Below are 13,310 nucleotides of genomic sequence, written 5' to 3'. Positions count from 1 at the left end.
CCAAAGTAGTTCCTTATTTCTTGAAATTTTTGGGCCAAAAACAAGCTATGAACTTAAAGTCTCCATTGCTTACTTCCTTGAGAATTAATATCCTTAAAGAGAGAGCTTGATCCTACTTTATATAAGATTGCCAAGAGAGGAGCTTTTCCATTGTGTTTATGGGATTGCATCCATCTCACTGGACGTTGTGACCCTTGAGATGCTAGTAGCAAACTTTTTACAATATCAGGGAGGTCCTCATGGGGTTATATTGATGATATCAAAGCAAACATAAGAAAAAGCTCTATCCACCCAACCACCATAGAGCTTAAGACACCCATATTTTGACTTTGATGTCCCACACCACTAGGATTTATGGCTTCACAATAGCAATATTGAGCTCTAGCCAAATGAAAGTATCAAAAGAATAGCAATATCCTACTCAAATGGGATTGCCAAGCGAGGACCATTTGTATGCACACTCCTAACCTTAAGGGGTTTTAGGCCTCCCAAGACTTAACATAACCAAAGTACTTTAGAAGGGAACCATACTAAGCTTTAAACATTATAAATAGATTTATCTTGAAAGTATGCTTTGTAAAATAACCATTCCAAGGCATCAATGTCCTAAGGATCACACATAGCCAATAGTCTTCTTGCCCATGGATAAAGTCGAAAGTGAAACAACATTTTAAAGAGAGGTTTGTGATTGGTTGTTATTGATTTAAGACCCATTCAAATAAAGACCTTAAAGCTTTGAATAGGTTTGACTAGGTTCCTAAAGGTTAGCAAACTATTTATAGAACAAATATTTATCGTGGCTATTTCATCATCTTCTTCAAGGATGAGTAAGAAGAAGAAAGCAGTAGCACATAAAGATGATAATGTGTGTCTGAGATTTGAAATAGTCTGAAACTTGAAACAAATACCCCATGTGAGAAATGACCATTAAGGGTATGTCAATAGGACAACAACATGCCAAAAAAGTGAGAAAAGTCAAGCCCACACTTGTCCATTTGGTGACAACAATTGTGAGGAAATGGGGTCTCCACCTCTCATGCCTCCTAGCTAGTGGTTAACATTATTCCCCTCCTAGATGAGTGCCAGTCCCATGGCACTCTCCATTGTAGGTGGCATGCTTTAGCTTGCATGGAGACATGGATACTAGGGACTGCAACATGTTTTTCTTGGAGGAGTTCTTCAATTTGTTGATGGTGTAGAAGCTTCTCGTTGTAAGGTAAGTCGTGGTTGAAATGGTGGTAGGTATCTTGGTTGCTGAGGTTGGTGGTATTCTTGGGATTCTATGGTGATTAATCCCTTAGTAAGTTTGCATTGTGAGTTGAAGGTCAGAAGTATTGGGTTGAGGATGGAAGAACTCAAAGAGAAGTTGATAGCACATTACTCATTGGGAACTTCAATACCTGTAATTAAAAAACCTCTCATGTGGTCTCTCCCAAAGGAAAAGTGCTAGTCTTCTTATCGTGTGGACATCTTTTGTTGGTTTGGGAGACAAGTTGAACCGTGAAGTTGTCTTGCACTAGAGGACCCAAACCATGCATAGGTTGTGGTGCAGATATTACATGAGTGCACGCGAATACTTAGGTGTTACTTAATTAGAAGATAACCATTCTGATTCCTCATAGCAATGTTGATGCGAGTAGGAAAAAAGCATTGTGGCCAACTAAAAATGCACTTGAAGAATACTCTAAAGACACCATTAATATGTTGGATAAGATGCATCGTGGGGCATTGATGTGATACAATAAGAAAATATGCAAGTGACCCAGGGTGACATGCCTAACCATAGGTAAGGCATGCTTCCTAGGTATGTCCTACCCTTGATGTGCCCTGAGTGAGTGGGGGGAATGAACAAAAGGGCTAAGGCGTTATGAATGGAGGTAGCCAACCAAGGCCATCGGATATACCTAATTTGAGAGCCCCTAGGTGCAATGCAATGATCATGTGTGCATTTGTTTATTTTTATTTTTTTTCTCTCTCTCTCTTTTTGAATAATACAACAATGCCATACAATGGGACTTTAATCTTTACACGAGAGATCAAAGGGATGGTGAAGGTTTGGGAGGCTGAGAAGATTGAGCTTGAGATAATAGATGAGGTTCCAATTGAGCTCCTTGATGACAAGTTTCTATTTGTGCTTCCTTGGAGTTTATTTAGAATCTTACACGTCCATGTCTTCGATCTTTCCTATGTCCACAAGGTCTTCCATAGCTTGCCAACTTGTTGCTCCTTTATTTGCATTCAATTGATAGAATTTGAGAGTATATGTAGTTGAGCTTAACTAGGACTTAAAAATGTTTTAATTTGCCAACTTAACAACACTTACCAATTCATGTTGCTAATAGTTAGGTGTCCACTTGGTCCCTCCTAGCACGAAAAATGTTACAATGCTTTCAAGCATTTTAGGGATACTAATAGTGTGGTGTGCATGGATTTTTATATGTTTTTGGGTTTTTTATTTTTCATTTTGTCTTTTTTGTGTTTTTATAAATGCTATTGTGTATAAAATTATAATGTACAAGTGTTGTGGATTATGGTACAAGGTTACTCTACCAAGATGTGAGCCATTGATAGAAATCACAATTGTATTAGAGTGCAATGTATGTGTCAAGTAGTTGTGGTAATTTTACAATTAGGATTAGAGACGTGGCAACATCAAGTACCACATCTCCTTGATCTAATCTACTTACAACATGGACCTCTTCTTTTGTGAGGATTTTGTCAAGTAAGGTAAGGTCTAAGAGAGGTCCAACTAGCGTGACTCCTCATACAATGGCAAGGATGAAGAAAGTTGGAGCTATGTATGTTGGGTCAATTTGGGATTTCTAGATGGCTCGTCTTTGTTCTGAAACGGTCATGAGCTAACTTTTGAGTTTAGCCATTGAGGCTCTCATAGTGTACCATACTTGCTCAAATGAGCTACCATCCTTTGCTTTCTATTCTAGTGCTAATAATTCCTCAATGGTTGGGGGGCACAATGCATTATAAAATGTGGGGACCAAACAATGTTCCTCATCTAGGTGATCACCATATTTCTCGTTGAGGTGTTCCTACTCTTCCCAAGATAGTGGGTATGCTAAGAATTCCCCAAATTCCTCAAGTAGGATTTCAAAGTCAGATTGGGCATAGATGTGAACAAGGAACATGATTTTATTACTCAAATCGACGGTAGGTAGTCACTATTTGATGTTTATTGTGGCAACTTCCACTACAATGTCCTTTAATTTTCTCAGCCACTGCAAGTTAGGTTTCAACTGAGCTAGAGGATTTGTTTGGGTTGAGCTCGACTTGAGGGCTATTGACTCACTTGGGCTTGTTGGTTTTATGCTAGTATCACTCTTTTTTGAGGCATCGGTGGTATTTTTCTTGGGGGAGTTAGTGGGTTTAGTAATAGTTGGGAAGTGCAACTATTGTGTTTCCACATCTTAATGGGAACTAGTACCTATTGAGTCAGTGGGTTGGGAATTGGTAGCAGTTATGGGTAATTGCGGTCATAGATCCTACATTTGTTCAAAAGGACTCTTGGAGTTAAGGGACTCGTGTGTCTCTTGTCTCTTGTGGATGTGCCATTACAAAGAATGATTCATTCCCTTTAGAGCTTATGTTAAGGATTTTCTTAGGAGGCATGGATTCTTGGCATATATCGTTGTGGTTATTGCTCTTTTCTACTGTAGTAGTGTGAGATAAGGTCATGGGAAAATCACATTCGCATTCATCCTTAGGTGAAAGAGTTGGTTGCGCTAGGGAAAAATCAGGAGATAGATTAGGTTTTGTGTCACACGGCTATGGATAAACCACTTGAAGAAGTTGGGATTGTATTGAAGCAAAGTGTAACCATTCAAAAATTTCATGTCTTGGGTAAGGGAAAATACATATGCATTGACATTATGCATCGTGCTTCCTACTCTTAGCTTGCTAGCCATGCGTAGGTCTTCTTCTACCAAGGAGTTTATTGTATAAGGGATGTTTTTAGACGAGCTGAAAGCTCGAAAGACAATTGATAACACTCATAAGGATGTAGGAGTGACATATATGGGATCATGTAGGGAGGCCTAAAGAGCTTCTTGCTGCGCAACTATTGTCATTAGTCAATGGCCAAGCTTGGCTCTACTAGATTGTAGTTAGAATGCCATTTGTGCTCAAAGGAACCTTGTCCTTTCTCTTTCCTTTCTAGTACCTCTATGTTTCCTTTGTTTGTCTCATGAAGGGTGGCGTAGAAAGAGAGATTTAGATGCAACTTTCTAGCTATGGCTTTTTGCATACCTTTCATGAATTCTTCAACAAGGGTTGTGTAGCAAGAGCTATGTGTTCCTACTTGTCCTGGGTCAATGAATTTTCTAAGAGTTATTTACGCTAATTCATTGGTTTTCCAATGTTGATGTAAACTTATACTCGTGTGAGCGATGCCAACCTTGTATCGAGTTGGACTAGACACTTCATTGCTGGCTCATTGGTTTGTTGCATGATGCAAATATATGCTCATGCGAGCGATGCCAACCTTGTATCTAGTTGGACTACACACTTCATTGCTGGCTCATTGGTTTGCTGCACTATGTCATCACCCATCTCCTCAAAAGTTTTCTTCATGTACCTAGGCTTTAAGCGTGTTGGGGGTTTTGGATGTGATCAATACATTTTTGGAAACACCACCTCAGAGAGTGCCCCTTTGTGGATGTGGCCTTTGTCATAGCCAAAGGCTGTGACTATTGAGATTCCCATTGGAAAGTAGTAGTAGAAGAGTTAGAGAACTAGCTACTTTCATTGGTTGAGGTTGACTCCTTGGTTAAATCCGTATCCTAGTCGAGTGTGGCAATGTCCCTGGCTGATTGTGGATTTATTTGCATAGGTGGAGTAGCTGCATGAGGCTACTACTATTGGGCTTCTTGTTTTTGCTTAGGTGAAGAGTTTTTAGGAGACCTGGGACTCCTAAGTAGGCTAGTTGATGCCTCTAGTGGCTACTCATTACTTCTTAGTGGTGCGATTTTTTCCTCACGTGTAGCTAGAGTAGTACCATGAGGTGGGCACTTAGGTGCCTCTTTTGCAATTGTTGTTCCATGAGTTATTACCAACTTTTCCTTGGATTTGATGATTGCATCGAGCGGGTGTACGTCATTGAAGTTAGGCAAATTCTCATTTTTCAAATAGGTGAAGTTTCACTTCTTGGTTTCTACCTTGCCTGCTTCAATTTCTTGAGTGGTTTTTGTCCTAGACAAAGATCCATCTTTAGGTTGCTTCCTTCTTTTGGGTGAATTTTGGGCTATGATTGATAGAGGTGGTGATGTAGGTGGTTTGGGTAACCAATCCCATCAGCTTTCCACATAATATCTTAAGCACATAACAATGATTTGGATACCCAATGTGGCATTGTGCTAACTCTCTGTCGATTTTTATGGTGGTATCCCTGGGATCTTCGTCTCTTTTTGTGTGGTGGTCTATTTTTGGCAATATTAGGAATTGTATTGGAGTTGTGAGATGCTTGGATTTTCTCACCAGGACTAGGGAACTTTGTATTGACGGGCATAGTTCTCTAAGAATTTCATGACTTTATTTGTTTGACTTTCTATCTAGTTCATAGATTGATTGTTTACCCTTGTCTTGAGCAATGACAATGTTACTTTTGCTAAAGAAAATGATGATCTTGACACCTAGTAGGGTCAAGTGTATTCGTTGTGCCTTATAGTCTACATCGCACTTTGTTATGCGTTTGACATATTTGCCAAGTAGGATTTCCTTCCCAATATTGTCATTATTAGGAAGCATGTAAAACATAATTGGCAAGCTTTCAGTTTCTAAGGTTGTCACAAATTTTCATTTGCTTAGAAGAGACTATGGTGATCCTTCATAAGGATTGATTGTAGCATTTATAGACACTAGTTCAGGTTGTCCAATGCAAGTCCAAGCATTATAGGTGAGGATATTATAATCAGTTCCTTCGTCAATGAGAGCTTTAGTGATGTGCTCTCTTTTCACAATTGATTTGACCCTAAGGTAGGTAGGTGGGAGTGGCTCATTGTCTTTAGGGTCAATGGTGATGGCCTTTGCCATGTGAGTAGAAATCGGAAGGCTAATCGGCGTAGAGAAATTGCTACTAGATACTATGTGAACATTCCTGACACATGGAGGTGAATCCAATGCATTAACAGTCATTTTAATTGGTTCATAGCTTTGGGTAGTAGCAAGCCACATAGCCTTGTTGATGGCAATGCCAATTAGCTTTAGGCTTGCAAGGCTATGTAGTAGATGATGCATGGGCTAGGTGATGAGATGAATGCATGGACTTTGTTTGATTTGGACACATATAATTTGCATTTTACTTTGCAATTGGGTTGCTATGTGGAGTCGAAGAAGAAGTTTGCCTTTTCTAACACGTCTTTTCTCTTTGAGTTTTAGTTATTGGAGGAATGAAGGGTTCTTTGATGTAGGTCAAGTGTGCTATGGGATTCAGCTATGGCAATTGTGGGGCATTCTCTCCTATCACTCCTTGTGTTAACAACTAGCCAATTTGTACCTTGGTCATTCAACTTAATGGCTATTGTTGGGATCATATTGAAGGGTATTGACTCCATAGTGTGTTGGAAAGGATCTATGGTTGCTATAAAGTTAGTCCAAAACTTCCCACTTGCACTAGGGTTTTGGCTTTTGATGAGGGCAAGAACTTGAGAATAAAAGAATTGAAGGTTTTAGGTCCCTTTGTGATGGTTCAAATATTCCTGGCTTATGGACTCATTCTTATCTCCACGCTTTGACATCTGTTGACTATCAAAAGTAATGACTGCACCTTTTCTTGATCTTAATTACGTGCAAGTGCGTAGTATGCAAGCAAGCTTTCTTTTTCTTTCTAAACACTTGTGGATCTTGTAGCACTTTGACATTTTGCTTTTGTTGGATCCTGAGCTCTTGGTCTTCCTTGGCTCCTTGCAATTCAATTTTTGGGTCCTTTGGCTCTCATATCTCATGTCTTGCTTTGCTCAACTCCTTGTGGTTCTGCTTTAAGTTTAGTATTTGTGCCTTAGAGTTCACTACATAACAAAGTTTTACATGTGTGATGGTGCAATCTAACCTATGTGCCCTAGATGTATGTGTGTGTGGATAGGGGATGCAATGTGAATGCATGGGTGCATGGGTCCTAGGGTGGATGTGTGGGTTAGTATGTGTGTGTGTGGTTCACTGTGCATCCTAGAATTTGTGTATTCTAGGGTATTTATGAGTGTATGCATAATGAAATGTAATGAATGCACACATGCGGACAGATGCACATGGGGGTGTGGATGCACATGTGCATATCTGGATCCATTGGCGTGTAGGCAAGTGCACACAATGTAATGCACATTGTGGGGATGGATGTGCTAGGTACGTGACAATGTGAACACACTTTGTAAGTCTATGCATGTGGATGCATAATGGTACGTGAGTGGATATGTATGGGGGTATGGATGTACACGGTAGGTGGATGCACATGTGGATGCACTAGGGTGAATGGATGCACATGGATGGCTATGAGTGGATTATGCGGTAATGAATGCAATGTGTATCTAGGGATGCTCGGATGCACAGTGCATGTGCAATTGAATGCACTATGTGTGGTCGGACATATACACACTATGTGCGGTTAGACGCACATGGATGCACACACACACATGAGGTCTAAGTGCAATTGGATGCACTAGGTTGCACACAATAATGTCTCCAAGTGCCCCCTCCTATTTCTCTTTCCATTGTCCTTCCTTCCTATTAGGTTGGATGTGGGTTGTAGAGAGGGAGAGGAGACTCTTGAATGCACATCTCAATGCAAAGTGTCCATTGTCCTTCCTTCCTATTAGGTTGGATGTGGGTTGTAGAGAGGGAGCCGAGACTCTTGGATGCACATCTCAATGCAAAGTGTCCTATATGCATCGGTCTGATGTTTGGTGTGGTGTAATTTTGTGTGTATGTAGTTGTCTAGTGGGTGCATGTGTGTGTGGTCTACGTGCATGCCTAAGCTAAGTTTAGGGTTGGTGTAAGGTGCATTTATGTGTGCCATTGTGCATATGTGTATATTATACCTACATGTGTAGGGTGTAGGGTGGTGTGTGTGTGTGTGTGTAGGGTGAGTAGTGTGGTGCATCTACATGTGATGAGTGATTAGCATATGTATGTGTGTTTGTAGTGAGTAGTGTAGTCGTATGTGTGGGGGGTGTAGTATGTGTATATGTGTGTAGTGTAAGGTATGTGGTGCATATCTACAAGTGTGTGGTATATTATGTGTATGGATCGTGTGTGTGTGTGTGTGTGTGTGTGTGTGTGTGTGTGCGTGTGTGTGTGTGTGTGTGTGTGTGTGCATGCGTGCGTGCGTGCGTGCGTGCGTGCGTGTGCGTGTGCGTGTGCGTGCGTGCGTGCGTGCGTGCGTGTGCGTGTGCGTGTGTGTAGAATGTGCATATGTGTATGTGTGTATGTGTGGCCACTTGTGCCTACAAGTTGGTACACTATGCACTGTGTTTCTCTTTTCCTCCCTCCTCCCTCCCCTTAAGGGATGAGTCAAAAGTAAGTGACCATAAGCACCCTATGTGTGTTAGGGGTGTATGTGCATGCCTCTTTTCCTTCATCCTCCCTCCCTTGACCCTCCCCTCTGATGTGGTTGTCCTAAGGTGAGTTGAGATGAAAATTCCCACACATGCAACACATGTAGCGAGGTGTGTGTTATGTATAGTGATATTAGTATGTGTGTGTGTGTATAAAATAGGTGGTGTGTGTGTGTGTATAAAATAGGTGGTGTGTGTGTGTGTTCTAGGTCTTGTGTTTATGTGTGGTACATGTATGGGTCTTAGTGCAGTGAATTGTGAGTTGGGTGCTAGCGTGCATGTGGCATGTATCTATGTGTAGATGTGTGTGTGAGTGTAGCCTATACATGTGCTAATCATCTGTGATGTGTGAGTTAAGCGCATGTATGTGTGTGTGTGTGCACATGTGCGTATGAGTGTGAGTTGGGTGTAAATATGTGTGTTTAAAGTGTGTGCATATGTTGTAAGGGGTGTGTGTGTGTGTGTGTGTGGTTATGTGTAGTGCGTTGTGTGGTGTATGTGTAGGTATGTGTTTATATGTGGCACATGTATAGTTGTTAGTGCAATGCATTGTGAGTTGGGTGTTAGTGTGCATGTGCCATGTATCTATGTGTAGATGTGTATGTGAGTGTAGCCTAAATGTGTCCTAATCATCTACAAGGTGTGAGCTAAGTGTGCATGTGTGCATGAGTGTGAGCTGGATGTAAGTATGTGTGTTTAAAGTGTGTGCACATATTGTGAGGTGTGTGTGGTGTATGTGCATTGTGTAGGTGTGTGTAGGTTTAATGTGTATGTGATTTTAATGTGCACTACATGTGTGGTTGTGTTGTGTTGTGTGTGTGAGCGTGTTTATTGTGTGGTAGGAGGTGAGATTTGTGTGTGGTAGGGATGTGTAATTAGTATATACGGTGGTTGTGTATGCATGTGTCAGAATTGTGTGTGCATACATATGTGGATGTGAGTTGTGAGTATGTGTGTGTTTATGTGTGTGTGGTGATGGTACGATAATGCGGTTGCGGTGGTGGAAGCCTTGTGTGGTGGTAAGAATGGTGGCAGGCCGAGTGGGAAGAGATGGTGGTGGTGTTTGGAGAACTAGGATGCTGTGGGTGGAGGGTGGAGACTCGGTAGAAAAGGGGTAGTCGTGACGATGGAACTCATTTCTTCTACTCATTTCTTAAATTTAAATATTAAATTGGATCCAAAGGGATTTTGAAGGTCATTATTTTTTTTTCAAAATTTTCTATATTTTCTCTAGTTGGACTTGAATATACTCAACGATCCAAGCATATTCGAGGATATAATAATGTAGAACGAAGCGTTTCTCTATATGAGTAATTTCAACAGTGACTTTAAAGTATTGAAATAAAGAAACTAAGGTAAGAGTTTTAATTTGAAACTTTAGGGTTAATTTTTTTAATAAGAACCTTTATTTAAAACCCTAGATACATAAAAGCTATAACTCCAAACTCATTTTCACTTTCATTCTCTACTTCCCTACACTTGTGCTCTCCTTCCTTCTCTCTTTGTGTGCCATGGCTACCACTCCTGCCTTTGTTGCATGGATTAGCTCCACATGCTATACGCACATAGGAGATTAGATATACCCTAGGTTTGCGTAACCTTGAGTCTAAAGAGCCCTCTTTCCATCATAGACCCTAGCTCTAGTATAGTGGCATCATTTTGTGATGCGGTGAATCCTCTTACTTGCTCTATTCTGGACTGTGCTCTCAGGTGTGTTTCCACAAATTTCTTGTATAGTCTACGTGCCAGATCGATCCATGCAAAGGTGATAAATCAATCCCTAGTGCATGTGGGGCAACATCTCCACGCTAGAGCAGTGCCCAACTCATCCCAGGACCACGCCATGATGGATCTCATCGAGTGAGATGTAGCCTTTGTTGTATATGTTTTTTGTGCATTGAGGTGCAAGAGGACAGTGATGAAGACATCAATGCACCCTCTCAGCCATAGCTAGAGTATTTCGAGAGGGAGCCTGAGGAGATCGCTCTTGATCCGAGTATAGAGGCAGCACATAGCTTGGCCGTTGTGCATCCACCTCTCTACCGCCCTGATGAGACGCCGACGAGCGATGAGTCACCCCTCAATTCTCTCCATGGTATCACCATCGAGGGGGTGGAATATCTACTCATGCAAGATGTATTGTAAATTTTGGAGCTAAGAGAATAAGAACTATACTGTATCATGGTGTATGATGCACTCGATGATTTTATAGATTTTGATATACATGATGTCCGAGCGCATGGTGATGAGGTGGCTCAATATGATAGCATGAGCATCGATGACATCTTTGCCATTGTGAGCATCCAAGAGTAGATTGAGGATGCGACGCCACAATATGAGTTATTTGATAAGGAGTTTGAGCAGTTGCAGGAAAGCCTTTCTGGTCCTTGACTCGACTACACAGTACCTTTGCTAAATTTCATAAGTCCATGGTGGAGGCATGGACTACAAACAACATAACACACTACATGGTCAGTATTGTCACCACTGCAAAAAAATATCATTATTTGAATTAGTTTGTGTTTCTAATCTCTCTTATTGTGTAGCATATACTTGAAGTACATGGTCCATACTTTGTAGATCAAGGAAGTTTGGAAGTATGGTCAACTCAAGGCATGGAACGATCTCACTGGCAAGCTCATTGTGCTTTTCAAAAGGCAACTAATCATGGAGGTGGTATTAATGATTCCAATTCTATGAGGCAATTATTACAATGGTGGTATATGAGATCAAAGATACAATATGAGAAAAAAGAAAAGAAGTCCAAAACCTCTCAAGTAGAACTTATAAGTAGGGCAATATATGAAGTGAGAAGAGCAAGATATGAAAACATCACAACTAGACAATGCCACACAAAATGGTTGGCAACCCAAGAGAGAGATGGCAAGAAATGGAGACCTAGATAAAGATAATAATTTTGAGCCATGAATTTCAAAGTTGATGATTATGTTTGGCTTAGAATAGAAAAGCGTAGACTGCAAAGTGTGGATAGACATCCAGTTGTCAAATTAGCTCCTAGATTTTATGGACCATTTAGAATCATTCATAAGATTAATGATAATGCATTCAAGTTAGAATTGCCATCTCATTGGAAAATTCATAATACATTTCACATTAGAGTCCACAAGAGAGCACATGTACTAAGGATATGACATGTCAATACTCATATCTTTAACATGAGATATCTTACAAAATTTGTTTAAAATTTCAAATGTTTGTCACTATATTTTTAAAAGTCAATTTTGTACTTTTTTAAATTATGAAAATTAAAATTTGAAATCCTAAGACAAAGATATGAAAATTCCAAACCTTGAAACATTCACTAGCCTAGAGAGAGAGGGGCATGAGTGCGGTGGTAGGAGATAGAGAGAGGTAGGGATGGGGTGGAGAAATGAAATGAAATGAAAATTTTAAAGTTTATTTATACCACAAAAAGTTTAAAAGTTTTGTATTTAAGTCAAGTCTCTCCTTTCATTTTTTCCCATTACTCTTTACTCTACCCTCCACCTTTCTATCCTTTTGAAAGGTGTGAAGGATTGAAGCTTATACATGAGAGTTATGGCGGGAGAGCAAGAGCAAGAGAGAGAGAGAGACTCACAATGTGGGAACTCCAATTATCGCAATGCGTGACTGACCTTCCCTTTATTCATTTGTCACCAAAAGAATAAAGAATAAAGTGACGATGATGGGCACTCGCCGCTTGCACTGTGCAAGCGCGGTTACTATCAATGTAGTAATACACGAGCGGCTAGGCAGAGGCACCTTTACCCCCAACAACCTCCCACTTAAAGGCAAATCTGCCCTAGTGAGGAGTGAAAAAAGAAGAAGACAATATAACATGTACACATGTACAAACAAGATGAGGAAAGACATCATCTCATCCCATGCCCATCAATCTCTTGAGGAAGGCAAAACGCTTTGTAGAGAGACTTTTGGTGAGCAGATCTATAAGATTCTGGTCAATCATCAAGATATTGACAAGGTCAATAGACTTGTCCTTGATGACCCCACATATTAAGTGATACATCATCTCAATGTATTTTGTCTTTACATGGAAGAGCAGATTCTTGGCTAACTAAATAGCACTCATAGAATCCAAATGCAATGTAGGGTATGAACCAAATGACCTAACCATATGGCCTCCTTGCAAGCCTTAGTGGCTGCAACATACTCGGCCTCAATGGTGAAAAGAGCTATACACTTTTGCACCTTGGACATCCAAGAGACATCATCTCCAACATAGGTGAACACATAGCTAGAAGTAGACTTCCTACTATCTGCATGTTCTGCATAATCAGAGTCAATGTACCCCACGACTTCTATATCCCGGTTGCCATAACATATGCATATATCTGTAGTGCCCTTCAGGTACCTCATGATACCCTTCATGGCATCCCAATGCTTCTTGCCAGGTGTAGCTATATAGAATGCCACAACACCAACTGCAAAGGCAATATCTAGACGAGTGGCTATCATGGCATACATAAGACTGCCCCACTGCGAATGTATAGGGAATCTTGGCCATCTCGACCCTCTTCTCATCTGTCTGTGGACAATCGACCTACAATACCTTCACATAAGAAGGTAATGGATAGCCAATAGGCTTCACGTCCTGTATGCGGAAGCGCTCGAGGACTTTATGAATGTACTCCCTTTGTGACAAGTAGAGGATACCCTAATTCCTGTCACGTCTAATGCACATACCAAGTATGTGAGAGGCCTGTCCCAGATCCTTTATCTCAAAGCTCTTCTTGA

Source organism: Lygodium microphyllum, chromosome 9, assembly GCF_053477565.2.
Source record: "Lygodium microphyllum isolate KBCC chromosome 9, Lygodium_microphyllum_v1.1.10, whole genome shotgun sequence".
NCBI lineage: Eukaryota > Viridiplantae > Streptophyta > Polypodiopsida > Schizaeales > Lygodiaceae > Lygodium > Lygodium microphyllum.
The sequence above is the reverse complement of the archived record's forward strand: the minus strand, read 5'-3'. Positions refer to the sequence as shown.